Below are 27,212 nucleotides of genomic sequence, written 5' to 3' on the forward strand. Positions count from 1 at the left end.
CAGCGGATGTGGGCAAGGAAAGGAGGCAGCGGCTCAGGAGGCCGCCTGTGGCGTAGCTGCTGGAGAGGAGTGCCCGGCAGGGCGGGCACGCTGCGGGTCGGTCCAGTGCCGTCGCTAACTTCTGCGGACGATGTTGTGTCCAGGCGTGAGGGGAGAGCAGACGATGGGCTCCAGGAGTTCATCCCGGCAGCAGTATTAAAATTCGCAGAAATGTGACGCATTAAATAGAGAAAGGTGTTAGGAAAATTGTGTGCGAGGTCTTCCCGAGGATAGGGAAAGGAAGAGATGGGGGGAAACACCAGATTCTGCCTGCGGGGAGCTGGCGAGGTAGAAACAGGCAGTTGGGAGAGGACAGAGGAAGAATGTGAAGAGAGAGAGCAGCGGTGCCGTGAACCAAGCCTCGTGTGTGGGTGTTAGTTCCATGGCCAAGTTGAAAACGACTTGTTTTTTGCATTGAGGTTTTTGGGTGTAAGTTTCTGAAGTATCTGCTATTAAAAGGACTCGAGGGCAAAACATTTTAAAAATAAAGCATTCCCCTAGGAAGCATGACACGTACCTAACGTAGGGCTTGGAAAGAAAATAGGGTTGCCAGAATTTTTTTTTCCCCGTACTGAAAACTTTAAAGGTATGCCACCACCTGCTGAGTTCATCTTGAACCAGACAGTTTTCTGAGAAGTGTTTTTCTCCTTAATCTGTAGTAAATTTTCGAAAAGAAAACTTCCGTCACCCCGAAAGCTGTTTCGCCAACAGGACCCACAGCCCTGATAGCATCTTTGCCCTCTCCTTCCTTTCCAGGGGCGTTTTTGTTGCCAATTTTGCCGATTCTGTCATTCGTGCCGTGGTGAGGCTGAATACCAGAATGCTAGTTACAACTTGAAATGTTACCATAGAACTGAGGAGAAGTTGGGTGGTCCCTTGCCCGTGCGGGTGATTTTGGGGAGCGGTGGCAAACGTTATTTTCTTTCCTTACTTTTTCGTTTGCTTCATATTCAGCCTTTTCTCAGATTGCCTTCAGGGGAGTCTACATTATGTTATACACCAAAGGAAAGTGTGTGTGGGTTTTCCAGACTGTGGTATGGAGGTATTACCGTACACCTTTTTTTCAAATTTAACACTGGAATAGCACAATAAAGTATTTTTTAAAAAGTCTCCGTGAAAAGGGGAGCCCGGGTGGCTCAGTCAGTTGAGTGTCGGACTTCGGCTCAGGTCACGATCTCGCGGTTCGTGAGTTCGAGCCCCGCGTCAGGCTCTGTGCTGACAGCTCGGAGCCTGGAGCCTGCTTCAGATGCTGTGTCTCCCTCTCTCTCTGCCCCTCCCCTGCTCATGCTCTGTCTCTGTCTCTCAAAAAAAAAAAAAAAAAAGTCTCCATGAAAACCAGATGAAGAAGATGTGCCTTGAAAGGGCAGAATCGGTTTGTGCAGAGTAAAGAGCGAAAACATTGCCGTTTCCTGGAGTAAGACAGTCGTGCGAGCCTGGTGATACGTGCATTGTATTCAAAGAAGATGTGGCAGAAAGTTGTGATTGTGTTTATAGACTAAATCTGTTTTCAGTTCTCTGTTCAGAAAAATTAGTACATATAGCGCCTTGGTGGAAAGCATTCAACTCGGATCAGAACCCTCTTGCTCCTGTTTTAAGGTTGTATTGAATAATATTAGGAGACTTGGTGATTTGCTTGAGAAATCTCAGAGGATCTTACCGCTAATAAGCAGATTTGCGTTTTGTCATGTCCGAGTAACTCCAGAGTAAGAGCGTATCCTGGACGGTTGGACACGTCATTACCCTTCCCCTCCCCCACAGACGTGGTTTGGAGCGTTTCGGGGGACACCTGGCTGAGGCAGTCCTCGGGGTGCTGGAGGCCGTTTGCTTCCGCACGCGTCGGAGAATGACAGCAGATTCGCTTCTGATCCCTTTTGGTGAAAACCATATGCTCAGAATGGACTGAAATTAACGTATACGAGACATCCCAAATTGTACGGATGCTACACCGTGAGCCTTCCGTTTGGGTCTCAGCACCTTGACAGCGGCCTCGCGGTGGTGTGTCCTTCTCTGTAGGAGTGCCTGGGCTCCGCTTCGGTTACTTCATTTTCTCTAAGGGAGCCTCATTTTCTCCAGCCATTTCCTGGCTGAAATGCTCTTGATTCATTTAGTAGGCAGCTGTGTTTACTGCTCTCGCACCCCCTCTATGCGACACCGAGGGGACGGGATGACTACAAAGAGCCACCAGCGCTTGCACCTCGAGCAGCTGTTGCCGCGTCCGGCACGCAGAGACCTTCGGCCAGTGTCGGGGGAAGGGAGGGAGGGAATGAGTCATCCGTTTACGCGATGTCTGCATTTTCTCCTTGTAACGCTTTTTAAAATTCGTGGTGATACCGAGAAGCTACAGAGGATTCTTGTTTTGCTTATGTGCTCGGATTCTGGAGACGTGGGCATCGGGAACCAGGTGTCTTTGTACCTTTGAACTGCTTAACCATCTGGATTCATTGTCTTTCTGATAAAGGCCTTGAGCAGTAGGTGCAGAGACTCCTTTATGTTTCAACACGGTACTAAGAATTCGTATTAACTGCACGCATGTTTACAGAGCGACCACCCTGTTTTCTCGTTGTTAAGAATTTTCCAGAGCTGACTCTTTCCAGTGGTTTATGTAAGCTCGTTTGCGTTGACTAGTCCCAGAAATTGTATTGACTGGATAAATCACGTTCCTAAGTTTATGAAATGACCTTTGCCTTAGTTTTGTTAATACATACCATGCATCAAAAGTGTCCTGTACGATGATAAATATGGAAAATAATTGTGTACTCTTGTAAATTAATGCCACTTTAATTTTACCTAAATATGATATTAAAGACCAGACTACAAAATATAGCTGGGAAAAACAGGGTTGGTGGAAATAGTAACTTCGCTCCAGTTTGGGGGATATACAAGGCTTAATCCTTACACTATGCGTGTCAGGTTCACCCAAGCGCACGTGTACCTGTTTACCGGGATAGCAGGTGAGCGAGACCGTGGAATGTGGACCAGACGAGGAGAACTGAAACCTTAGCTTGTCTGGGTATGTCTTGTAACCTGGCTGAGCCTCCGTTTCCTCTCCTCATTAAAATAGAGATGATAATAGGACCTAAAGGATGAACTGGGCCGATATGTGTAAAGGATTTGCAGCAATGCCTGGCAATTACATAAAAGTGCTGTATATAAGCGTTAGCTACCATTACTGCAGAGACAGAGCCGACAGGTTAAGTGACTTGTTTTCCATTACTTGCATTCTCTGTCTTGTGAGGCGTAAAGATAAAGGAACAACAGAAAAATCAAGTGTAAACCTTCCCAGGTTACAGAGCTGAGTTTCCTGTATGTAATAAATACGGGTTGGTGGAGAAGGGTATCAGCAGTTTCACACACGGCCTGGGTTTGAATGGCCTGTATGTCCCTGAACCTGTGTTTGCTGGTCTATATAATGGGATAATTATTAGTACCTAAGCCCTGGTGAGTAATCATGTATTCATGCTAACTATAATTTTTACTGATAGGACTCCTAACTGTTCATTTTTTGATTAGCCATATGCTCTCTCGTTAATGAAAACAGTGGTAAAGTTCTGTAAATTAAGGTAGTTGTTCATCTCCAAATATGGGCTATTTTTATCACAGATCTATCTTTAGGACTCAAACTTCGGTTTCAGAAACAGTTTATTAACAAATGTGCAATAGTAGGATTAGGACATCAGAGTAACTTTTGGGAAAATGCCTTAAAGTTACAGTATGAAAAATCTCACATATTTAGAGTTTAAGAATGAGCTACAAATATTGAGATTTACAGATTTATTCTCTTCTTTTCTCATACATTTATTTTGCACTAGTTTAGCTGAAGTAGAGAATGTAAAGATGAGTAAGACTAAGTATTTACCATCTCGAAGTTCACAGTGCAGTTGGGAGACGGTCAACGGTTATAGGAGCAGTAGACCACAGGGTTAGCAGGGACCGGTTCAGGTTCACAAGTGGGGGGACCTTCCAGATGTGGAAGGACACCCAGATGGTGTCAGGGATGCTTGTAGTCAGTGTCACTAAGCCTGTGGAATCCGTGCACCTGTCTTGGGTGAGTATAGGAGTATCTTGAAAAAGATCCCATGTGGCTGTTGAAGCTCCGGGAGCAGTGGCTGCAGTGAAAGTAAGTGAAAGGACGGGAGAATTTTTCATGGATCGGTGATTTACAGTCTTTACAGAGATTACAGTGATGTTTAATGTGACAGGTCACACACTTCTTCAGTCTTTTAATTTAGATTGACAGTTCTTTGAATAAATATGAACTGTGCCTAGCTGGTCTTTTCTTTGATCAAGTAGGCAGTGAAAAGAATTATTATGCTTCCCCTCCCCTTTTTGATACAGGCATTTTCAAACATGTACAAAAACAGAGGGTGATGGACGTCCACATCCCCATCACCCAGCTTCAGCAGTCAGCATATGGGCCTGTCTCGTTCCATCCCTTCCCCATGCCTATTCCCTCCCTCCATTTTTAAAGGCAAATTCCATGAAATACTTTGTGTTTTATAAATATTTCAGTGTTAATCTCTGAAAAATGAGATTTTTTTAGTATAACCACAGTGCCATTATTAAACCTAAAATAATATAATTCCTTCATACTGTGAAGATAGAAAGATATTGTAATGTCAGGTTTCTTAGATTGAGTTAGATGTCAAACCGTATGTTTTATTTCTGTAATGCCTAGTTTACTAACTTCTATTTTACTAAATGCATGGTTTTGAATGGCTCCTTATTTTCATATTGTACTGGTGGAAAACTTTGCCTTTCCTCCCTTCTAGGTTCTTTGGCTGGTCTAATAATTAAATTGACATCAGAGAGATTACAGGAGAAAAATTTAATTTCATACATACGGGAGCCCCATAAAAATACGAGACCCAGGGGGTGGGGGTGGGGGTAGGGGCCTGGGGCTTCAAAGGGGAGGAGGGATTCACAGGAAGAGAAAAAGCAGATGTTTGATAACCAGATGCAGGTGGATCTTTCAGACAAAAAAATTGCTTCTGGTGATAGCTCTTTGGCTCGGGCAGGTAGGTCCCCTGTGTAAATTCTTTTAGGCATTTAAGGGACAGGTAAAAGTTTTATCCATCCACATGCCAAAGTGGCACATTTGGAGGTGGCGTATTCTGCACCCCTTCCATATTATCCAGTATGCAGTTAGCAGACTGCCTTGGTTCACATTCAGATGTTGTTACTTTGCCAGAAACTTTTACCTTCTTAAAGTGGAAATCTGCAAGTCGTGAGTATTACAGTTGGCTTATTTAAAGCACTGCCCCAAAGAACAAAGTAGTAACTTAAGAAAGTAAAGGGATAGTTGTCCCAGCATGGCCTCCACCAAAACCAGGCAGCCCTGAACCTCTGCTAATAGGATTGTTCACCTTTATACCAAGAAGGTCGGGAAGGCCCCCAAATCGGCATGGGGCGTGTGTGCCTGTGCTGTCTTCAAGGAGCTCATGCTGTGAGCCCGAAGCGCTTACGAGGGGGCCCGAGACGAAGAAAACACGTCAGCAGGGCCTGTGATGGTTCCGAGTGTGCTAAGCGGCAGGATTCAGCCTGGTTTCCTTATGGAGCAGGAAGTCGCCGTGAAAGTGTCATAGGCACAAGCGGAGAGTCAGAAACCTAAATGTAAAAAAAAATGAAGCTTTTCTGAGTAATAAAAAAAAAAGAAAAAAGAAAGTAAAGTGTTTACTCCACAAACAGACCTGGTATGTCTTAGGGGCCTGCAGGAGGAGAAGAGAATTAATTGTTGATGTGCCAGGGAACACCCTGGCCTGGCTCAGGAATCAGAAGGAAGCAGGGCTAAAAATAGGGCATCGTTGGAGTCATTAGTCAGGGTCCTTACACACACGCTGACAAATCACAGTGCATTTTCGGATTCCTCTTTATCCCCCTTTTGTATCTCTTGGGTATTGAGGTTAGGCTGAGGAGCAGGGCTGTTTCTGCTAGTTTTATACCAGTTTTTCACAAGTAGGCCAGATACTTGTGTTACATAAAAATTCTAGTAGAATCCCATTTGTTGTTTCAGGTTGCTTTAATGTGCTCCGTGAAAACGCAGTGAAACACCCGTTTGTCCTTGTGTGTGTAACAGGCGGTAACGACATCTCTTTTCACCTTTTTTTTTTTTAACGTTTATTTATTTTTGAGACAGAGCATGAATGGGGGAGGGTCAGAGAGAGGGAGACACAGAATCCGAAGCGGGCTCCAGGCTCCGAGCTGTCAGCATAGAGCCCGACGCGGGGCTCATGACCTGAGCCGAACTCGGACGCTTAACTGACTGAGCCACCCAGGCGCCCCTCACCTTAACTTTATAAACCTCTGTTGCCACCAACATGTTGAATTGATTTTGTAACTAATGCATTTTCGTTTATTTTGTTTCCACTAATGGTAGAATTTTATTCTTTTTAAAAATGTTTTTATTGTTTGTTTTTTGTCTGGTTTTGTTTTTTGAGAGCAAGTGCTCAAGCAAGGAAGGGGCAGAGAGAGAGGGGACAGAGGATCTGAAATGGACTCTGCTGACAGCAGTGAGCCCAACACGGGGCTTGAACTCATGAACTGTGAGATCATGACCTGAACCGAAGTCGGATGCTTAACCTACTGAGCCACCGAGGTGCCCTGATAAAATTTTATTCTTTCTAATCACGGCATTACAGTGAGTCTTCCTGTGCGGGTACAGGATGGAGACAAAACAGTTCAATAAGCCAGGCCTCAAAGACTAAGACACACTTAAGATGCTTGCAGGAGGGGAAAAACAGCCTCAAATGTTTACACTTAATTTGTGAAGTTTATACCTAAGTTTGGAGGAAGACTTGGCTGACCACAGTCATGTAATCAGCTCAGAAAGTTTTGCAGCATTATGTTAAATGGGCACTTAGGCAGCATTGTGTGCTAACTCTGAAACTGCCTTTTTCTGGTAAGTCTGCTTCTAGTCAGGGCACAAAACTGTTCAGGGGGGCTCCTTCTTCATGTCAATAGTATGTGAATGGATGTAAGAGGAAAGGGTATTTTGGTTATTAGTGTATTCTATACGTCAAATAAAAACATGAAACAGCCCAAAGAAAGCGCCCTGTAGATCCCAGTATATTTTTTTAATCGAAACAGCTTTTGCAGAACAGCGATTTAAAGCCTCGATTGTTCATTAAGTCTTTGTTTGCAAATAGAGTCTGTTTTTGTGGGCGTGTCTCTTGTGGCAGGGTGTGAGTGTTGGGCAGTGCTCTTTATCTTTTTTGGTTCTTCTGTAGCAATTTCAGATTTTTAATTTATTCCAAAAAATTATTGTTAATAAATAAGAAATTGATTTAGTCAATCTCTAGGTCTGAATAGATTCCAGTGCTAAAACGTGTGGTTTGATGAAACCATGGGAAGAGCACAGATGTGTGGGTTTTTCAGATTTTTAAATTAAGGGTTTAATTCAGATTTAAGTTACATATATGTTGGGGCATCTGGGGGGCTCAGTCGGTTAAGCGTCCAGCTCTTGGTTTCAGCTCAGGTCAAGATCCCACAGTTATGAGATCAAGCCCACCTCGGGCTCCACACTGGGCATGGAACCTGCTTGGGATTCCCTCTCCCTCTCCCTCCCCCTCCCCCTCCCCCGCTTGCGCACTCTGTCTCAAAAATAAATAAATAAATAAATAAATAAATAAATAAATAAATAAACAAACAAACAAACAAACTATATTTGTGTTGTAAGTGTATTTGATAGAAGATGAAAGCAGGGTCTTTAGAGATTTCTGTGTCTAATTAACTGTTTATTTAAAGCATCAAAGTAAAACCAGACCGCTTGCACACTGGTATCTGTGAAGGCTGCCCAAAGAAAACCTTAGGTTTTTAAAAATGAATTTCTGCCCTGATCAGTGTATGTTGATTCAACAAAGATTTATGTCTGCCTTTGTTAAGAATTCAAAGTTGAAAAGATTCTTACCTTCAAGAAGCTGACAATTAAGCAGGAAAAGATAGAAAAAGTGAGATTAGTTGCGTTAATGGGAGCATATGCAGGTGTGTTTGGAACAGGAGGGAGTCTCCAAGCCACCTTGGGGCTTTTGGGAAAGGAACCTGGAAGACTTTGGGTGAATGGTCATTTTATTCTGCAACCCTTAACAGAACATAATAAGATCCATTTGTTGATTGCCCACTACGTGCCAGGCACTCTGCCAGTTAGTAGGTATATATATTGTTAAAGAACAGAAATTGAGCCGGGGAAGTTTGAAGATCTAGTTGGATTGCCAGGAATTGGGCAGCATCCCATCTGGCAAGTAGGGGAGGAACTCCCAAGAGCTGTTCAAAATGGAAGGTTTTTACAAGAGAGGGAGAAAGTTACGAACAAAAAAGAGCAAAGGATTGTTCAGTCAAGGTCACTGTCCTTTAGGGGAAAGGGCAGGAGGTCTCGTGCAGATGACCTCATCTTCCTTTGGTGGATGGAGAGGGCCCACGTGACCAATTCCTTCACTGGTGCTGGCCAGAAGATGCCTGACCAGTTAAGGCCACATGTCGGGGGGTAGGGGAGGTTGGGTGTAGAAACTACAATGAGATTGGGCATTAAGCCCCGGTTTGGGAACTCAGTCTAAGTGACACCATTTGGGGCCTGTAGTTTTCCTTTTTTTGTTTTTTGTGTTTTTTGTTTGTTTGTTTTTTTAACAAATGGAAGGCAAGAAAATATTTTAAGTAGTGTATGGGAGAGGGTGACATCTTGAACAAATCCCTCTAGTTGGGTATGTGGGAAAAGCACTATTGTTGGTTTCTTGTCAGATGTGTGGACAACAGACGGGGGACAGGTTAGGTAGAAGCAGACTGGGTAGAAGGTTCAACAGGGAATGGAACCTGGGATGGAGGCAACAGTGGTGGAGAGAGGTAAGAATGGATTAAGGAGTTATTCTGGAAGTACAATAGATAGAGTTGGGAGTGATTAGGTGTTGGGGAGAGTGCCGAGCTTTGTCATCTTCACAGAAACGTGGAGACTCACCTGTGTCCGTCAGAACCGGCAACACGTAGGCTGTTGGTGGCCGTGAGAAGAGCGTCTTCGTGGAATGAAGGGGACGGAAGCCATATTGTATCTGTATTGTTGTCAGTTCTCACAGCAGTTGTAGTATTCTTGTCCCTATTTTACTGAATTTGAGAGATTTTAAGTAACTTTCCAGAATTACCCAGCAAGGAGGTGGTGAGGCAGTGTTTGAACATTGCCTTCTTGACTTGGGAGCCTGTGGTCTCTCTACCGTGTAAGGCCGCCTCTTACACAAGAAGCAGAGTGCTTTCAGAGGACTCTGTACCCCCCTTCTGAGTGCCTGCTGTGCTGGCCACTTGAGGGTAAGTGCTGTAGAAGAGCCACACGTTCACATGAGGTTGTGTTTTTGTATTCTTAACAGCTGTGTTGGGGTGCAGTTTGTATACCATAAAATTTGCCATTTTAAGTGTATAATTCAGTGGTTTTTAGTAAATTTAGTCTATTTAGTGATCTGTCTCCTTATGGACATTTCATAAAACGGAATGATAACAAGTGTAGCCGTTTGTTCTTTCCCTTCTTTGACTTAGCAGAGTGTTTTTGAGTTTCATCCTTGTGGTAGCACGTATCAGTACTTGGTTCCTTTTGTTGCCAAATGGTATTCCAATATGTGAATAGAGCACATTTTGCTCATCCGTTTTCCAGTTGAAGGACAGTTGGATCGTTTTCAGTTTGGGCCTATTACTAATAATTGCTCTGTAGACATTCACGTGCAAGTGTTTGTGTGGATACATGTTTTCATTTCTCTCTGGAAGGATGCGTCCTAGGAGCGGAATTGCTGAGTGATGTGATAAGTTTCCATTTCACTTTCTAAAGAAACCGTCGAGTTGTTTTCTATAGTGGCTTTGCCATTTGCCATTCCCACCAGCCATGTAGAAGGATTCCAGTTTTTCCTCATTCTTGTCGACGCTTTCTACTGTCAGTCTTTTTTAATACAGCCACTGGAGTGGAAATGAAGTGGAATCTCGTGTGATTTCGATTGGGACTTCTCCACTGACTAATGATGTTCAGCATCTTTTCCTGTATTGATTAGCCATTTGTGCATCTTCTTTGGTTAAATGACCTTTGAGGCATTTGGCCTGTTTCTTAATTGGATTGTTTTATTGAGTTGGAATGTTCTTTATATATTTTGGATACATGTTCTTTATCGGATATACGGTTTGCTAATACTCTTACATTTTTTAGTTTTTCATTTTCTTGTATATTTTGAAACACAAAATTTTTAATTTTGAGAAAGTCCTTTTGAACAAAAAAATTTTTAATGAAATCTGCTTTTGCTACCGTATGCAAGCACTTTTTGCCTCACCCAAGGCCATGAGGCTTTTCTCCTAGAAGTTTCCTATGAGGTTTTGTAATAAGTTTGGTGTTGCTTGATTATGGAAGTCAGAGAATTCTTCTGTGAGGAAATTGTACTTAAACTGAGATCTGAAAGGGTAAGGAAGAGATTCCAACTAGAGGGAACACCATGTGCTCAGCTCAAGGCTGGTGGGATTGTGTCGAGTTTGACGAGGTAGAGGAAGGCCCTTAGAGCTGGGTGGAGTGAGTGCCAGGGCTGTACCTGATGAGACTGGAGAGCCGATAGGATTATGTAGGCCCCATGAGGCAGTCCTCCTCTTGTGGAAGACTGACTTCCCTTCTTCAGAGCCAAAATAGAACTTGAAGACAGAGTTGGGGATAAAGAGGAACAATAGCTATATTGCTTTGCCAGGCAAGGGAGGCTGCAGCAGGCTATGGCCTTCAAAACCTGCAAGCCCTCCCCGAGGAAGGGGCTGGGGGGGGGGGGGCGGTTTCTAGGGAGAGATCTAGCCCGTTTGGCCAGGAATCGTGTTCCTGCAACCAGCCTCCTTCGTCACTTCCTTAGGGTGGTACCAGGTTCCTGGAACAAAAGACTAGGAAGAGAGGAGGGAGGTTTGTGGAAGAGAGGAAAAAAGTCACTTTAAAATGGAGCTTTGCCAAAGCATTACTGTAGCCATTTTGATTTTTGTTCAACTTTAGGCTTTAAGCTGTTTCTCTCCCAGGAGCCACTGGGTCAGAGAGGGGGAGACATGATCAGATTTGCTTTGTAGGACAGTCAGTCTGGCTGCCGTGCAGAAATGTATTGGAGGGAGGCCAGTGTTTATTTGGATAGACCAGGTAGGGGGCTGTTGACAGGTTAGTGAGAGAGAATGGCAGCTTGGGCCCAGGGGAAATGGGAACCTAGAGAATACCCGGGCATTCGAGAGCCTGCCTGCCTGCCTTGAGTTCTGCACGATCTGTCATGCTTCCCAACAGGAAGTTATAATAAGAGGGAGGAAGCCAGCACCTGTGAGTCCTCTCCCTTCCTAGCACACCGCTCTTTTGGGTTGTGCCCGTTGGGTTTTCTTTTTCCAGGAGGAGATAGTCCTGGTAGTCTGCTCCCAATAGTTTCATTTAAACACCTTCACTGCTTTCCGTCTTCCTGAGACTTTGGGAAAGATTGAGGACAAGTTACTTATTCATTCATGCATCTGTTTCATTAAAAAAAAAAAAAAAGTACTCACTATATGCTAAACACTCTGCTACACACAGGACAGCAAGTCCCTTTGTTGTGGGAAGGAACATTTTTGGGTAAACATGGCTTGTGATCTGGGGACCTGGTAGCATTGGATTAACTCACCTGTTGGTTAATTCAGGAAGTTATCGGGGAAAATGTATCTGAGTCTGGTAAATAGAAGAGAACAATGAAAGCAACAGAAACTCTGAGCTTGTAATCCACTAATTCAACAAAAGATGATTGGAGACATTTTCAAGGACTACAGTAGCAAGTTTAAATGCCAAGCTTTTATTTTAGTTTTGAAACACAAAATGTGGAAGAATCTTTCCTGTGGTTTTCCCTGAATGTCCTCTGATTGACTCAGTGAATTAAGAAAGCAAATTACTATTTCTCAAAGGGGTTACAGTAAATCTAATTCATTCTCTCTTTCAAAATATAACAGAGAGCATTGGGACTTCTAGGCCAAGGGTGAGAAGTGTCTTGCTCAGAAAATGAAAATGTAGTATTTTTACTAAGTGCTTTCCATGAAACAAGTACTAGGGAACAGATTTCCCTTTTTGCAGGTTTCTAAATATACAGAAAGAAAGGTTTCTCTTGATTGAAGTTCTAGAGAAAAATAGGTAATGAATTGTTGCTGTGAGGAAAGGAGAATAGACCTGATGTTGAAATCCCTTTGCCAGATCCTTTTACTTCATAATGTCTAAAATGGTAAATGTAGGTAAATTTTGAGTGTCAGGAGATTCTAGTAAATTAGAAAGTATTTCCTCTCTTGTGGCATAACCGTGATCATGTATGGGAAGAAAAATTAGATTTAGGAAAGGAAGGGGGAGGGGAATGAAAAAGACATAAGAAATTAACTCTCAGGCCTGTGGGCCTTTTTCTGAGGACCCCACATGGGTTTTTATTTTTATTTTTATTTTTTTTTATTTTCATTTTTTTCCCACGTGGGTTTTTATAAGTCAATTTAAGAAACGGTAAGGCTGTCTGAGCAAAAAAAAAAAAAAAAAAAAGAAAGAGAAAGAAAGTTCACCTGTCGTCAGGAGCATTGTCCTTCAGTGCCTCGTGCGCGAGGAACAGACAGAGTCGCCTGTGTGCAGACAGGGGAAGGTGGCTAAAGGACACTGAAGTCCTGAAACCGGTCACCCCAGATGCTGATCAGATCACTGGTGTGCAGTACTGTGCGCTCTCAGCTCCCCTGAGGCTACAGCGATGCGTGTGTTGTGTCGTCCTCACACGGTGTGAAGTGTGTGTTTTTACTTTACATACTTTAGACTCTAATCTTGTCTGTCGACCCAGGGCCTCGATTTATATATGAACATATTTGAAGAAGCAGCAGACAGAGAAGGGTGGTGTTCCCGTTGTGTCATGATCTCCTTAGAGTAAACTCGGCTTGTTTTACTAGATTTTTAGACAGACTGTTTCATAAAATGGCAAGAGTTTGGGGGCTTTTTTTGTCTGTGTGTCTCGTTTTCCTCTCCTGCTTATGATTATATACAAAAAGTGATGAAATGGAAATAACTTTGTTTTGGCTTAGACCAAACCTTCGTCTCAAGTGGGTGTTTCCTGAGGGCTGCGCCTCCTTTCTCCTGTCTCGTGACAAGTCTCCAGCCCACTCCTGGCCCAGTCCCTCGTGAGTCCCTCGGGAGGCCACGCGATAGCCCGCAAACGCGCTGATTCTGTGTACTGGATCAGCGGGCAGGCCTTCGTTCTAAGGAATATTGACATTTTCTGGAGGATTTGTGAAAAAGACGTTGTCACATCGCAGTTTGCAAAACACCGTGGATCTTATTTTAGGATTACCAGCTCAGCTTATGTGGTACTTTCCTCACAACAAAATGATCTCCTTGTGTGTGAACTGTTGTCGTTTTTAGTTGAGTACACGTGAGGGAGTTTCCTGTATGGGAATGGATACATTTCCTCCGGGTCAAATGCTCTTCTGAATAAACTCTCAACACTCCTTCCGTCTTTCTGAGTACTTAACGTTGTTGTTAAACCAAAGGAAAGGCTTTAATGCTTCAGTTTGTAAATAGGAATTTTAGGGAGTGATTCAGAGGCTATCTTTAGTTGATCATTTGGAGGCGATTTATTACTTTCCGGAATGCTCTTTTTCATGCTGTATGGGTTTCTCTGCCAACCCTTCCGTAGTCCCTGAGCAAATGGCATTTCTGGACTAAAATGAATCTTGTTAAGCTCAGGTGTTTCTCAGTAGGTACCGCACCGATTATATGGGCCAGTTTGATGACACTGTCCGTTGCCAGCCCCCTGAGGCTCACCGTAGCCACTTCCTACTCCCACATTTAGCCTCGAAGGTTCTGCATGTTTGTTCTCAGCCCATATAACGGCACGCGAGTGTTTCCTGAGCTGCTGTGTGCTGTTTATCTTCTGCATCTTGAACATCTGGCCTGCGGGGACTGCCTCGGGCAGCTTGGTCACCAGGTGCAAGTCAGGCCACCAGGTGCAAGCCCACTACCTAGACCCCATTGTGCGCCCAGCGCCCCCCTGCTCCCGGACACTCAGCATTTGTGACTGTCACCAGTTCATTCATCAGACTTTTGCTCGATACCTTGCAGGCACTACAGCTGCTGAGTTGAACGTGTAACGGAGGAAAACCTTTTTCCTCTACTTCTTCGGTCTAGTGCTTAGGGCCCTGGAAAATAAGTTGACAAACAACAGCTCAACAGGAGAAAAGGCATACCGATTTTATTTGATGTTAATATTTTAATTTTTACATGCGCCCAGCGGCCGTTATAGGAAAGAAGTGAAGGCCCACAGCAGCAGCTAGGCCTGCGGGCTTACACACCATTTTAAGAGAGCAATAAATTGTCAAGAACGAGACGAAGAGGGCAAGTTGGGGCGTCTGGGGGTGGTAAACTACAGGACGGTCCATAGGTGGGGGAGCCCGATGGGAGATGAAGGTGACTTAGCAAGGTTTGCTCCGTGCAGACGACATCGGAGCCTTCTCTGATGATGAGTCATCCTGGGGTTTAAGACTCGTCTTCCTCTTCCTGGTGTGGGAGAGGGGAGCACTTTACAAAGGGAAATCTGCAGCCTGCTTTTAGACACAAAGGGGTGGGCCGAAGAGCTTGCCCTACACCTGCTGCTTCTCCGTTGCCTTCAGCTCATCTTGATGCCAAAGTGGCGTCTTGCGGGGTGGTATATGCTGATCGCCTTTAAAAGGCACAGTGTCTGCCCTCCAGGAATTTAGTATCTGGCCGAGTGACAGAGGGCACGCAAATGGCACAAGACGTGTCCGTTACCTCCGGGAGCCCAGAGGAGAGAGCCTAAAACTTCTCGCGTTTGCCAGAGGGCAGAGGTGTGCTGGGTGCAGGCCTCTGAGCACAGGGCAAGCAGAGTCACCACGTAGGGACGCAAGACGGGAGGGAGCACCGTAGGATGTCGGTCGGAAGGCGTTCGTCTCCGGGAAAGCCGTTCCTTAGGGATACTTCCTGAATGGTGCTCGAGTTTCTAAGCTGATCTTCCAAGAGTCTCCACTGCTCATGATGTAGTTGAAGAGCCAGGAGAAAACAGGAAGGCAGAAGGTAAGATCTCCGAGCACATTTGGAATCAGGAGTAGTGCATCCCTGACAATTCCTGCTTGTCTCTTTCACTCTCCGGTTCCTCTTCCTGCGAGGCAGTAGTGCCTTCGCGGCCAGAAGTCCCTACTAAGGTCCCCAGGGCGGCTGCCTCCCCCCGTCCCTCTCTTCCCTTCTTCAGTCATCCTTCTTTCCGCCCCTGGCTCCCCCTTCTGTACAGCCATTAATCCGAGAGAAGGATGAGGGAGAAGACAAGCATGTGAAAACAAACTCACATTCCCTTTTGAATGTCAGTCTCCTCAAAGCTCCCAAATACAACATTCCGCTCACTTAGGAGAGGCACGTTCAAACAGAAGTCTCGCGATGGTGAGATCTCAGGAAGCAGCACTAAGGGAAGTGAGCACACGCGGACTGCCCCACATCCCGACCGGTCCCCTGTCCCCCCACTCCCTGCAGCTTCTTCCTCTGCTTCCGGACTCTTGGATGTGCTCAGGGGCCGTCTCCTGCCATCCCCGCTGGCTGCACCATCGGCCTTCCTGGGAAGCACGCAGTCCATCTCCCCGTCTTGTTAGCTGGCGGCCATTTATGACACTCCTTTATTTGTAAGTCACTCGCTCAGAAGTTTTCAACAGCTTGCCATTGAAAGCGATAAATCCCCATTTCTAAAATATTTCCTGGAAACAATCACATTTCCAACAGATACGATCAGCTTTCAAGCATTCTGAGGTTTGACTGTTGCTGAACCTTTTAGAAGCAGAATATTTCCAACTTGGGGCTTGAGGACATTTATAACGAGAGGCCCTTGCAATCAGAAGCACATTCAGCTTTGTGTCCTGTGTGATAAATAAATATTTTGTATTGCAGATATAGGCAATATTCTGCTTGCAGTGTGTGTAAATGTTGTGGGAAATGCAATTCAGAGTCATTTAAAAAGTGCCACTGAATTCATAGTAGATTTTTGTTGCCATGCTATTTTCTCAGGAACAGCGCAGCCACTCTTAAACCTGAAAAGGTTTGCAACCGTTGTTCGAGGTTGCAGTTTTTCGACCACTTAATTTGAAATCAGGAGGTATAAGTACGACATCTATAAAGGTGGTTGTTTCACATATTACCGAGTGTTCTTCAGCGATATTTAAAAATCTGAAGCGGGTCAGAATGAAGACGGCAGAGCAGGAAGATCTCAGCTCTCCACCTGCCACAGACACATCAAAATAACTACATCTAAAAACAGAATAACTACATATGGACCAACTGTTGCTGGGAATGACCTGAAGATTGGCAGAGCTGATTTTACAGAACTAAGGATATAAAGAAAAAGCCGCATCGAGACAGGAAGGGTGCAGACACGGCTTAGTCGAGACCCACACCTTGAGCCCAGTGACCCACAACAGGAGGGATGTCACGACTGCAGAGGCCCTCCCCGAGGAACAAGGGGTCCAGGCCCCACATCGGGCTCCCCAGCCTGGGGGACCTACCCACACAGCCAGGAAGACAAGCCCAGACAGCATCTGGCTTTGAAAGCCAGCGGGGCTTAACTCTGGGAGAGACAAAGACTTACAGGAAACTGAGGCTTCATTCCTAAAGGCAGCACGTACAGGCACCCTCACTCTAAGACCCAGCACAGAGGTGGCATTTTGAAAGTTGCCTGGGTTACGCGTGAAGGGGATTCAATGACTAGTTTTAGGGCATGTGCAGGAGGGGCAGGAATCTTCGGAACTGTCTCCAGGGATGGCAGGTGCCATTTTTTTTTTCCCCACTCCCGTTCTGTATGGCCGGCCAGGTGCTTGTGGGAGCCATTTCTGACCCTCTGCTGCCCTGCCCTGGTGCTCCCCCGTGGACTTGCCCTTCCCAACCTGCCCACCCTGGCTGGGGCCCCTCCCGAGGAGTTGCCTGCCTGGCATGCCACACCCAATAGGTGGCGTCAGCCACCACCAACGCCCCTCCCAAGTGCCCCCCCCCCTTCCCCACCACACTCAGCAGGCCGCCCAGTCCAGGACTGGCACCGCCCCAGTCATCCCCCACCCCACAGGGCAGCCCCACACACCAGAGTGTTTGTAGGAGTTGTAGCCGACCTTGCAGAGAGCTGCACCGAGGGCTGGCTCCACACTCCAGCACACCCAGGCCAGGGGGACAGCACACACACCAGCAAATCTGCACCAGTTGCAGCCCAGCCACCACAGGTGGGCATGTGCAGCCCACACTGGAGCACCCAGGGGTGCAGGTGACTGGGGAAGGTTGGCACTACTGGACTTCACAGGACACCTTCTACACAAAGCCATCCTTCTAGACTGTGAGATGTAACTGATACACCTACTATGTAGAGAGAAGCACAGAGAGGCAGGAGGAAGCCAGAGGAGTATGTTCTAAATGAAAGAACATGACAAAACCTCAGCAAAAGAAGTAAATGAAACATAAACAACCTATCAGGTAAAGAGTTCAAAGTAATGGTCATAAAGAGACTCCCAGCAAGATCTATTACAATCAAAATGTCAACAGTTAAAAGTGAAGAGAGAATCTTAAAAGCAACAGGAGAAAAACAATTAGTTGTGTACAAGGGACTCCCTGCCTCCATAAGACAGCTGATTTTCAGCAGAAACTTTGCAGGCCTGAAGGGAATGGAACAATGTATTCAAAGTGCTGAAAGAAAAACAAAAAACTTACAACCAAGATACTCTACCTGGCAAGGTTATCACTCAGAATTGAGGGAGAGATAAGGAGTTTACCAGACAAGCAAAACCTGAAGGAGTTCATCACCACTAAATTGGCCTTGCAAGAAAATTAAAGGGACTTCTTTATTTATTTTTAAGTTTTTATTCAAATTCCAGTTAGCATACAGTGTGATATTAGTTTCGGGTGTACAATGTCGTGATTCAACACTTCCATATATCACCCAGTGCTCCAGCCAAAGACATAGAGTGGATAAAACTCATAGAGTGGATAAAACTCATAGAGTGGCTGAGTGGATAAAAACACAAGACCCATCTATATGTTGTCTACAAGAGACTCGCCTCAGGTGTAGATACATAGAGGCTGAAAAAGAAGAGATGGAAAAAGGTATTTCATGCAGATGGAAAAGAAAAGAAAAGCTAGAGTAGCAATACTCATGTCAGACCAAATAGACTTTAAAACAAAGACTATAATGAGACAGAGGAGCATTACATGATGATAGAAGAATAATTCCAACAAGAAGATATACCACTTGTAAATATCTATGCATACAGCATAGGGGCACCTAAATACATAAAGCAAATATTAACATAGTGGGAGAAATTGATAGTAATATAATAATTGTAGGGGATTTTAACACCCTACTTATCAATGGGTATAGAAAACCAATAAGGAAACATTGGCCTTAAGTGATACACTAAACCAGATGAACTTAATAGATTCGTAGAGAGCATTTCATCCAAAACCAATAGATTACACATTCTTTTCAAATGTTCATGGAACATTTTCCAGGATAGACCACATAGGAGGCCACAAAACAAGTCTTGGTAAATTTAAGAAAATTGAGATCATATCAGGCATCTTTTCTGACCACAATGGTATGAATCTAGAAATCACTTACAAGAAGAGAACTGGAAAAAACACAAACATGTAGGGGGGCTTGGCTGGCTCAGTTAGTGGAGCATCGGACCCTTGATTTCAGGGTCATAAGTTTGTGCCCCACGTTGGATGTAGAGATAACATACATACATACATACATACACACAAAACCAAAAAACAAACAAAACAAGACCCACAAACATGTAGAGGCTAAACAACATGCTACTAAACAACCCATTGGGTCAACAAGGAAATCAAAGAGGAAACCAAAATCTGTTGAATCCATCAAAGGCAGTTCTAATAGGGCAGTTTATAGTGATAGAGACCTACCTCAGGAAACAAGAAAAATCTCAATCTAACCTTACATCTGAAGGAACTAGAAAAAGAAGATCAAAGCCCAAAGTTAATAGAAGAAAAGGTATAATAAGATCAGAGAAGAAATAAATAGATACCAAAATTAATAAAAAAGATCAGTGCAACTAATAGTTGACTTTAAAAAGATAAAGTCAACAAACCTTTAGCTAGACACATCAAGAAAAAAGAGACCATCTAATACATAAAATCAGAAGTGAAAGAGAAGTTACAATGGATATCACATACATACAAGAGATTGTAAGAGACTACTACAATCAGTTATAAACCAACAGATAATGCAACCAGAAAAAAATAAATTTCTGGAAACTTGCGGTCTTCCAAAACTGAGTCAGGAAGAGATAGAAAATTTGAAGAGATTGGTTACCAGCAATGAAATTGAATCAGTAATCAAAACAATCCCAACAAACAAAAGTCCAGGATTAGTTAGCTTCACAGGCAAATTCTACCAAACATTTAAAGAAGAGTAATACCTGTCCTCAAACTATTCCAAAATTTTTAAGAGGAAGGAGTGCTTCCAAATTTCATTCTACAAGGCCAGCATTACCCCAATACTGAAACCAAAAATACCACAAAAAAGAAAATTACAAACCAGTCTCCTTGGTGAACATAGATGCAGGAATCCTCAACAAAATATTAACAAACCAAATTCATCAGTACATTAAAAAGATCATGCACCATAATCAAGTGGGATTTATTCCAGGGGTGCAAGGATAGTTCAATAACTACAAATCAATCAATCTGACACCCCACATCATCAAAAAGGATAAAAATCATGATCGTTTGAACAGATGGAGAAAAAGCAATTGACAAAATTTGACATCCATTTATGGAAAAAACTCAAGTTGGTATGAAGGAATGTACCTTAACATAATAAAGGCCATATCTGAAAAATGTACAGCTAACCTTATGTTCAATGGTGAAAAACTGAGTTTTTGTTCTAATATCAGGAACAAGATAAAGATGCCCATTTTTGCCACTTTTATTCAACACAGTACAGGAAGTCCTAGCCACAGCAATCAGAAAAGAAAAAAAGGCCTCCAAATTGGAAATATAATACAATTGTCACTATTTGCAGATGACATGACAGTATATATAGAAAACTCTAAATACTCCATAAAAAAACCATTGGAATAAATGAATTCAGTAAAGTTGTAGCATACAAAATTATTATACATAAATCTGTTGCATTTCTATGCTTGAACTGTCAGAGGAATTAAGAAAACAATCCCATTTGCAACTGCATCAAAAACAATAAAATACCTAGGAATAAATGTAACCAAGGTGAAAAACCTGTACTCTGAAAACTATAAGACACCAATGAAAGAAATTGAAGATAGCACAAATAGATGGAGAAGTATACCATATTCATGGATTGGAAGAATTAGTATTGTTAAAATATTCATACTACCCAAAGCAATCTGTAGATTCAGTGTAATCCTTATGAAATACCAATGGCATTTTCCATAGAAGTACAACAGATAATCCTAAAATTTGTATGGAACCACAAAAGACACCCAATAGCCAAAGAGTTAGCTTAAGAAAGATCTAGCCACAGATGGGGTGCCGCCCACATTTCTGCCAGCCAAGTTAATGACCATGACTGTTGAGACAACAAAGGCCCTTTATGGACCAGGACCCCTTATGACAAATTCTTCTTAGAACTTACAAGACACACAAGGAGAACCTGCTTATCAGCTGCTATTTGGCTGTACCACACCGGTGCATGCATCTCTGGTTGGCGGAGACCTGAGTGAAATATTCTCACTGGTTGGTCATAGAGCCAAGCGCTCAAGACATAGAACAGTTCTAGATGAGAACCTCATCCGGTTTTTCTTATATGCATGTTAAGAGCTTTATTTAAGCCTTGGGTCTCAGAGCCAATACGAATTCATAAAAGAGATGTACCACTGGGTTGGGGATTGTGTGGTATTTTACAGTGTACCTCATTGCACAGAAATTTTCTTAAAGTTGATGAATGACCAAGTGTGGAAAAAAAGATTTTTTTGTGCCCAACTTATTCTATCACAGGAGTTATTGAGTTAGGTGGTCAGCACTCTAATAGTGTTCTACCCGTGCCCACCAATTGTGCAGCTTTGGCTTCTAAGATGTTCCTTAGCAACAGCCTTTACGTCATCCGCACACTAACCCACTGCAGTATTTGTCAAAACAGATGCCGGTCTGGTGAGAAATGGTAACTCACCAGTCTGTGAGGCCAGCTAGAACAGCAGGCTTCTAGAGCCTCTGCCTGCATTTTGGCCTCTGGTTTTCCTCCTTGTGACAACGGCTAGAGACAAAGAGTGACCATCTCTGGGAAGAAAAGGATTGATAAAAACCAAGAGTACTTATAATGAATCTTTACTAGAGTTGCTGTACCCAAGGGTCCAGTTCCACAACTGTTTTCTTCTGCTACTCTAAATTCAGGAAAGGCGGTGGAGGGGGGGGTGGGGGGCAGGGGGAGGACGCTCCCTTGTAGGGAGATTCCAGCGCCTGTAAGCAGAAATTCAGGAGACTGATGTGGTAAGAATTTTGCTATACTTGTCAGAGGTCCCAGAATCTCTCTGCTGCAAGGAGCCCTGGAGCGAGCAGGTTGCAGCCAGTGAAACTGGTCCCTTCATGGTCACCAAATGTAGGGGTGGAAAATTTTTCCTTGCACCCACTAGGTTCTTTGGTTTGTCTAGACAGATTAACAGGAGAAAAACAAATTTAACTTTGCACCGACGGAGCTCCATGAAAATGTGAGACCCCCAAAGCAAGTCAGGCTGTTACCCTGCATATGCCATCCTTAGCTAAGGAACCGGGTAGGGACCTGGGGCTAGAAATGGGAGGAGGTTGATTCACAGATCAGGAGAGCAGATCTCTTAGATGTTTGCCCTGCTCGTAAGGTCTGTATGTTTGGATTCTTCTCGGTGTCCTTTTGTCTTGGAGGTAAGAATGCTCCTTTCCTTTAGGTCTGGGGAAGGCATCTGTGACCTACTTCAGGGGAGAGAGACGGGGAAGGTCAGAGTGCACGTCCTGCTTCTGCCATTTTCTCAGACTCCTTCTGCTTAAAGTATTCAGTATGCCAAGGTGCCATATTTTGGGGCAACCTCTTGAACCCCATCACCAGTCACATATTTTTACATCTGTCCCGAATCTCTTGGCATACCCTATATCATATCTCACTTTGGATATGTGTACTTGTTCTTTCCAGTTTTTATTTGGCAGAGATTTGTCTGTTAGTTTCAAATACAAATATGATTTTATATTGTTCACATGGATGTATAATTGGAGATGGTGGGAAAACGTCTCCAGGTTGTTTCTGTTGTCTCTGGAAATGGAGAAGGATGAGAACCCACTCTGGGTTAGGTCTGGGGTTCGGGGCACAGAAGTGATCTGACCACAGTGGTTTTGTTACCTATTGTATGGAGCCACTAAGCCATTGAGCAGGGATGGGTAAAGGATTCCACAAAATAGGATTCCACAAAATCAGATTGAGCTGCTACAGAGGGACTTCTGTCCCGAAGACACTTGTCTGTCACTGGTAAAAATGACTATGCTTGTTTCTGATTCTACATTTTGGTTGCTGCTGAAGATTGTCCTTTTTAGAGGATACTCCAGATGTTTTGGAGAGCATCAAGGAGAGGACGTTTCTGTCGTTTCCATGAATTGTGCCAGCTTCCCTATCTTCTATTTATTCTTTCCCATTATAAAAATATTTGTCCCAAGTAAAAAAATTTGAATGCAGTGGATGCACAGATACAGTTCACCTAGAGCAGTGGGTCTCAGAAGGCTGGTCCGTGGACCTGCGGCATCAGCCCCATCTGGGAATTGGTTAGAAATGCAAGTTCTCTGCCCCACCAATTACTGAGTCAGAAACTCTGGGCAGAGGGCCCAACAGTCTCTGTGTCCAGCCCTCCAGGTGACTTTGATGCCACTAAATGTCTAGAGACCCTGGCCTACTATCTCCATAACTCATTAGAATGAACTCTATAGTAGTTGACTTTCACATTTAAACACAAGCAGTTGGCTTATACCTTTTATAAAGTTTTTTGGGGCACCTGCGTGGCTCAGTCGGTTAAGCTTCTGACTTGGGCTCAGGTCATGACCTCACGGTTTATGAGTTCAAGCCCCGCATCAGGCTTGGTGCTGACAGCTCAGAGCCTGGAGCCTGCTTCGGATTCTGTGTCTCCCTTTCTCTCTGCCCCTTTCCCACTCGTGCTCTGTCTCTGTCTCTCAAAAAAAAAAAAAAATGTTAAAAAAGTTTTTCATGTAGTAACCAAAAAATACCTTTGGAGTTTGAAAGGATTCCTCTAAAGATCTACCCATCCTCTGCCCCAATAATTATTATTAAGTAGGTTAATACCCTAAGTAAAATTCAGGAAAGTATCGGATTTGACTTAAAAATGCTAGGAAATTAGGCTACTGTCTAAATATTTACAACACAGAGCTTTTAGCCGGGAGGGTCTTTTTTTTTTTTTTTTTTCAGTCTTCCAAGAAAAAAAATTGGAAATCATCCAAAGAATAGTATATTATGATACAGGCTTGATATTTTATCATTTTTATGTACTGTTTCTGTAAAAGGTATGTTTCATCCACATATCGCGGAGTGATAGCACGTGCAGGTGGTGTGGAGCCATTGCTTGGAACCGTGATACCCCCCCCACCCAATTTAGTTGTGTGTTGGTCCCTGCAGGAGGCACAGTGGTCTTGGTGCTGCCCGGACTCATTTCAGGCCACCAGGTTGTCCTGTCAGCCTCCCACCTTGAGCCCATGGAGTTCAAACAGGTTAATAACTCACGAAGCCTCTGGCCACAGGCGGAGCTTCTCACTTATCCATTAATCCTTAAGCCTCTCGGTTCGAATCGTTCTTTAAGCAATAAAAAGGCCAGGAAGACGAAAGCAAAAATACTGTCAGGGTTTTCTTAATAGTTGGAGCTAATTTTCTTGAAATGTCACTGTCCAACGGAAGAGGTTCCAAATTCCTACCGCTAATCTGATTTTCCTATAATTTCACCACAAAGCACACAGGATTTAGGATGACCTCTTCCTGCTCCAATTGAAAGCAAGTAAAAATAGAACTGTGGTACTTAAGGACTGGAGGTGAGCTCCTTATGGATGCCATCCAAGCCTGGCCTCCTCCCCCGCGCTAACTGATGGGGGAGGGTCCCAGGCCTGGAGGGGTGAGCGGGGAGGCCCAGAGTCTCCCAGCCACACAGAGGCCTTTGGAGCTGCCTCACCCCTCCCACAGAGACAGCCAACAGCTGAGCATTTCTGTCTCACTGTTTCAGCAAACCTCACGCACATGGAGTTTCTAAGCTGTCCATTTTGCTAATACTCTAGATAGTGGTCATTTCCTTCAGGGCAGTTGATAGAAGTTTTAAAATGTTCCAGAAGTTTAGATACTAGAATAGTGTTTGTTTCCTGTGACATGGGTTAAGGAAACAGCTGTTCAGGAGCTGCCCTGAATGACTGGACATTGTGAGATCTCGCTAGGAGTGGCCATGAGTTCTTCGTTGTCCGAAAGAGTTCTTTTACTCTGTTTGCCGAACCTGCCAACTACTGTGTTCTAGGTAAGGAACACCTTCTCTTAGTTGCGTGTAAAAGAAAGAGCATTTCGTTCTTGATAAACGTGTGTGAGGGTGTGTGTGTGTGTGTGTGTGTGTGTGTGCGCGCGCGCGTGCGTGCGTGTGTGTGTTGGAGGGTGAGGAAAAGTTAAGTCATTTAGCTTTCTTTAAAAAATTGGTTAACTTTACCATGCGCGGGAAAATTAAAAAAATGATAATAATAACCAGTGCTAAGGATTAAGGGCTCTGTGCTGCTTTACAAGAGTCCCAGAAATAATGCATGGTTTGCAGTACTTATAAATCAGTCTCGGAAACTAATTGTTGATGAAGGCTAGACCGAAAACTATTAAAAGCTGTAGAAATGTGGGGCCCAGAAGTGGATATTTTAAAAGGCATGTTATAAAAACCCCAATTCTAGGACAACATTAAGGAAAGGTCTGTTTGTGCTCCAATCTAAGACCATTTGTATTCATTTTATAAGGCGGTTGGGAGACTTTAAAAATGGTTGTGTAGATGCCTCATTCTGAAAACCAATTTAAGTTAGAAATTAAGCCATACTGCTAACTAGTAAAAATAAAGAATAAGTGAGTTTTAACACTGGAAAGAAATCTTACATGTTTTGTTCTCATCTAAATCCTGAGTTTCCAAAACAGAGTTTTTCCGAAATTAAATATAATTTATTAAGTCCAAATGTAAAGAAAACTAAAGTGGGGGGGAGGGGGGGCGGGTAGGGAAATGCCTCAAGGAACTAAAAGTACCTTTAGAAAAATAGCAGTTGTTGAAAATAAGCCCACAGTTGTTCCTGATGGACACACTCTGGCAGGGGGGTGGGGGGGGGGGTGGGGGGGGAGGAACAGACAGACTGGCTGTATTCCAGCTGGAAGGTCTCACTGATGCCCACAAGGATGTGGAGGGATGTGGTCTGTGATTTACTGACGGTGGACCTAGAAAATGGGGACAGCCACTTGGGAAGAGAGTTGGCGGTTCCTTTCGAAACTAAAGAAAATGCATATGATGCAGCCATTGCATTCTTGGGCATTGATCTCAGAAATGACCTACTTTCACCCCAGAACTGGTACACAAATGCTCATAGCAGCTTTGTTCATAATAGTCAAACTTGGAAACAACCCAACTGTCCTCCCAGGAGTGAACGGTTTCACTGTGGTATGTCCACACCACGAAATTCTACTCAGCAATAAAAAGGAACAGATTACCCATACATGCACCAGCGTGGATGAACCTCCAGAAAACTATGCTGAGTGAAAAAAGCCAATCTCAGAGGGATGTGTACTGCACGATCCCATTCTGAAACCTTTGTTCGAGAACAGAATTCATAGGTTTGGAGATCACTGGTTGGGGAGGCAGGGAGGAGGGTGTGGTTATACAAGGATAACCTGAGGGGGCCTTGCAGGGTCGGTACAGCTGAGGATCTTGTGGTGTGTTACACAAGACTGTACACGGATAAGGCTGCATAGAGCTCCCCATACACACACGCTCACACACTCGAGTGAGTGACTAATGAAATCTGAATAAAGCTCTGGGGGTTGTACCAATGTCATTTACTTGGTTTTGATGTTACACTGTTAACTGTTTAAGGTATTAGCCTTGGGGGAGCCATGGCACAGGTGCACGGGCTGCTGCCCTGTGCCCTGTACCTTTCTCAACACTGTCCTGTGAACCTATGATTATTGCAATTTTTAAAAAAAGTTTTATTTATTTAAGTAATCTCTACACCTAATGTGGGGCTTGAACTCACGACCCTGAGATCAAGAGTCCCATGCTCTTCTGACTGAGCCAGCCGGGCATCCCTATGGCTATTTCAAAGTAAAAAGTTCAACAACAACTATTTTAGTGGTTCAAAAAAAAAAAAAAAAAGATTGGCTGTTGCAATTTCATATAGTTTAACCTAAGAGGACAAAAGATCTGATCAGAGTGCACAAATTGCTAGCTGAGGTCACCTGTTCATGGTGCCTTAAGGGGGAATTTTCATATTATTTGTAACTTTTTTAATACTAAAATTTTTCCACAGTGTACATGCATTGTTCACACATCCAAAAAGATCAGTTGAATAAATGCAAATAATTAGAAGCATCAAAAAAAATTCGTCCCAGTGGGTAAATTCCATCACACAGATGGAATTTCACGGGGTCTTTTAGTGGTCATGTGGCTTGACTGTCTGCAGTTTTTATCAAAACTGATCCGGAAAGGCATTTGTGTACCTGTTTGTGTTTAGAAATATACAGAGATTTCACAAGGTCTGACTGGACCCTGTCACATGTGCTTTACTATCCCAGAATTCTTTCTCTAGCAGTATGAAAACATCCGCATTGTAAATATCTTCCAGATTTTAAATCTGTTCTTATTCTTGGGTAGTTACCTTGAATGAAAAACGTTCTCGCTATTTTAATGTTAGAGGCTACCAGAGTTTTTCTTAACTCTCCTACGTACGAAATTTCACCGTTTCTCTTTTGACATTTTCGGATTCGAGAGGTTGTTACCACCAACTCTACCGGAAAGGTTTATCCCGGTTTTCCTGATGTCCGCTTTTCTCTCAGCACTTTCGGGGGGCCTTTCTCAGCCATTCACACCTCACTTTAGGGCTCCCCGGCTCCGCGAGAGGCATAGCCGTGCGCTGGTTTGAAATTGTTCCTGAAATGAGCTTGATGGGCTTTTTTAAATACGGGTTT

General features: G+C 43.8%; 1 protein-coding gene and 2 long non-coding RNA genes across 4 annotated transcripts in view; 2 read left to right on the plus strand and 1 right to left on the minus strand.

Moving 5' to 3' along the window:
- DTNBP1 (dystrobrevin binding protein 1) overlaps positions 1-27,212 on the plus strand; it is a 131,655-nt gene that overhangs the window by 88,190 nt on the left and 16,253 nt on the right. The gene's annotated exons all lie outside the window — the stretch shown is intronic.
- LOC123385289 lies at positions 1,414-12,537 on the minus strand. The gene is made up of 3 exons (XR_006597536.1): positions 8,981-12,537; positions 5,403-5,643; positions 1,414-4,145 (listed from the first exon to the last, which is right to left on the minus strand). It is a non-coding gene; the product is annotated as an uncharacterized LOC123385289 (long non-coding RNA).
- On the plus strand, positions 21,436-26,383 carry LOC123385287. Its single transcript, XR_006597534.1, has 2 exons — positions 21,436-24,531; positions 25,637-26,383. It is a non-coding gene; the product is annotated as an uncharacterized LOC123385287 (long non-coding RNA).

Source organism: Felis catus, chromosome B2 (genome assembly GCF_018350175.1).
Source record: "Felis catus isolate Fca126 chromosome B2, F.catus_Fca126_mat1.0, whole genome shotgun sequence".
Classification (NCBI taxonomy): domain Eukaryota; kingdom Metazoa; phylum Chordata; class Mammalia; order Carnivora; family Felidae; genus Felis; species Felis catus.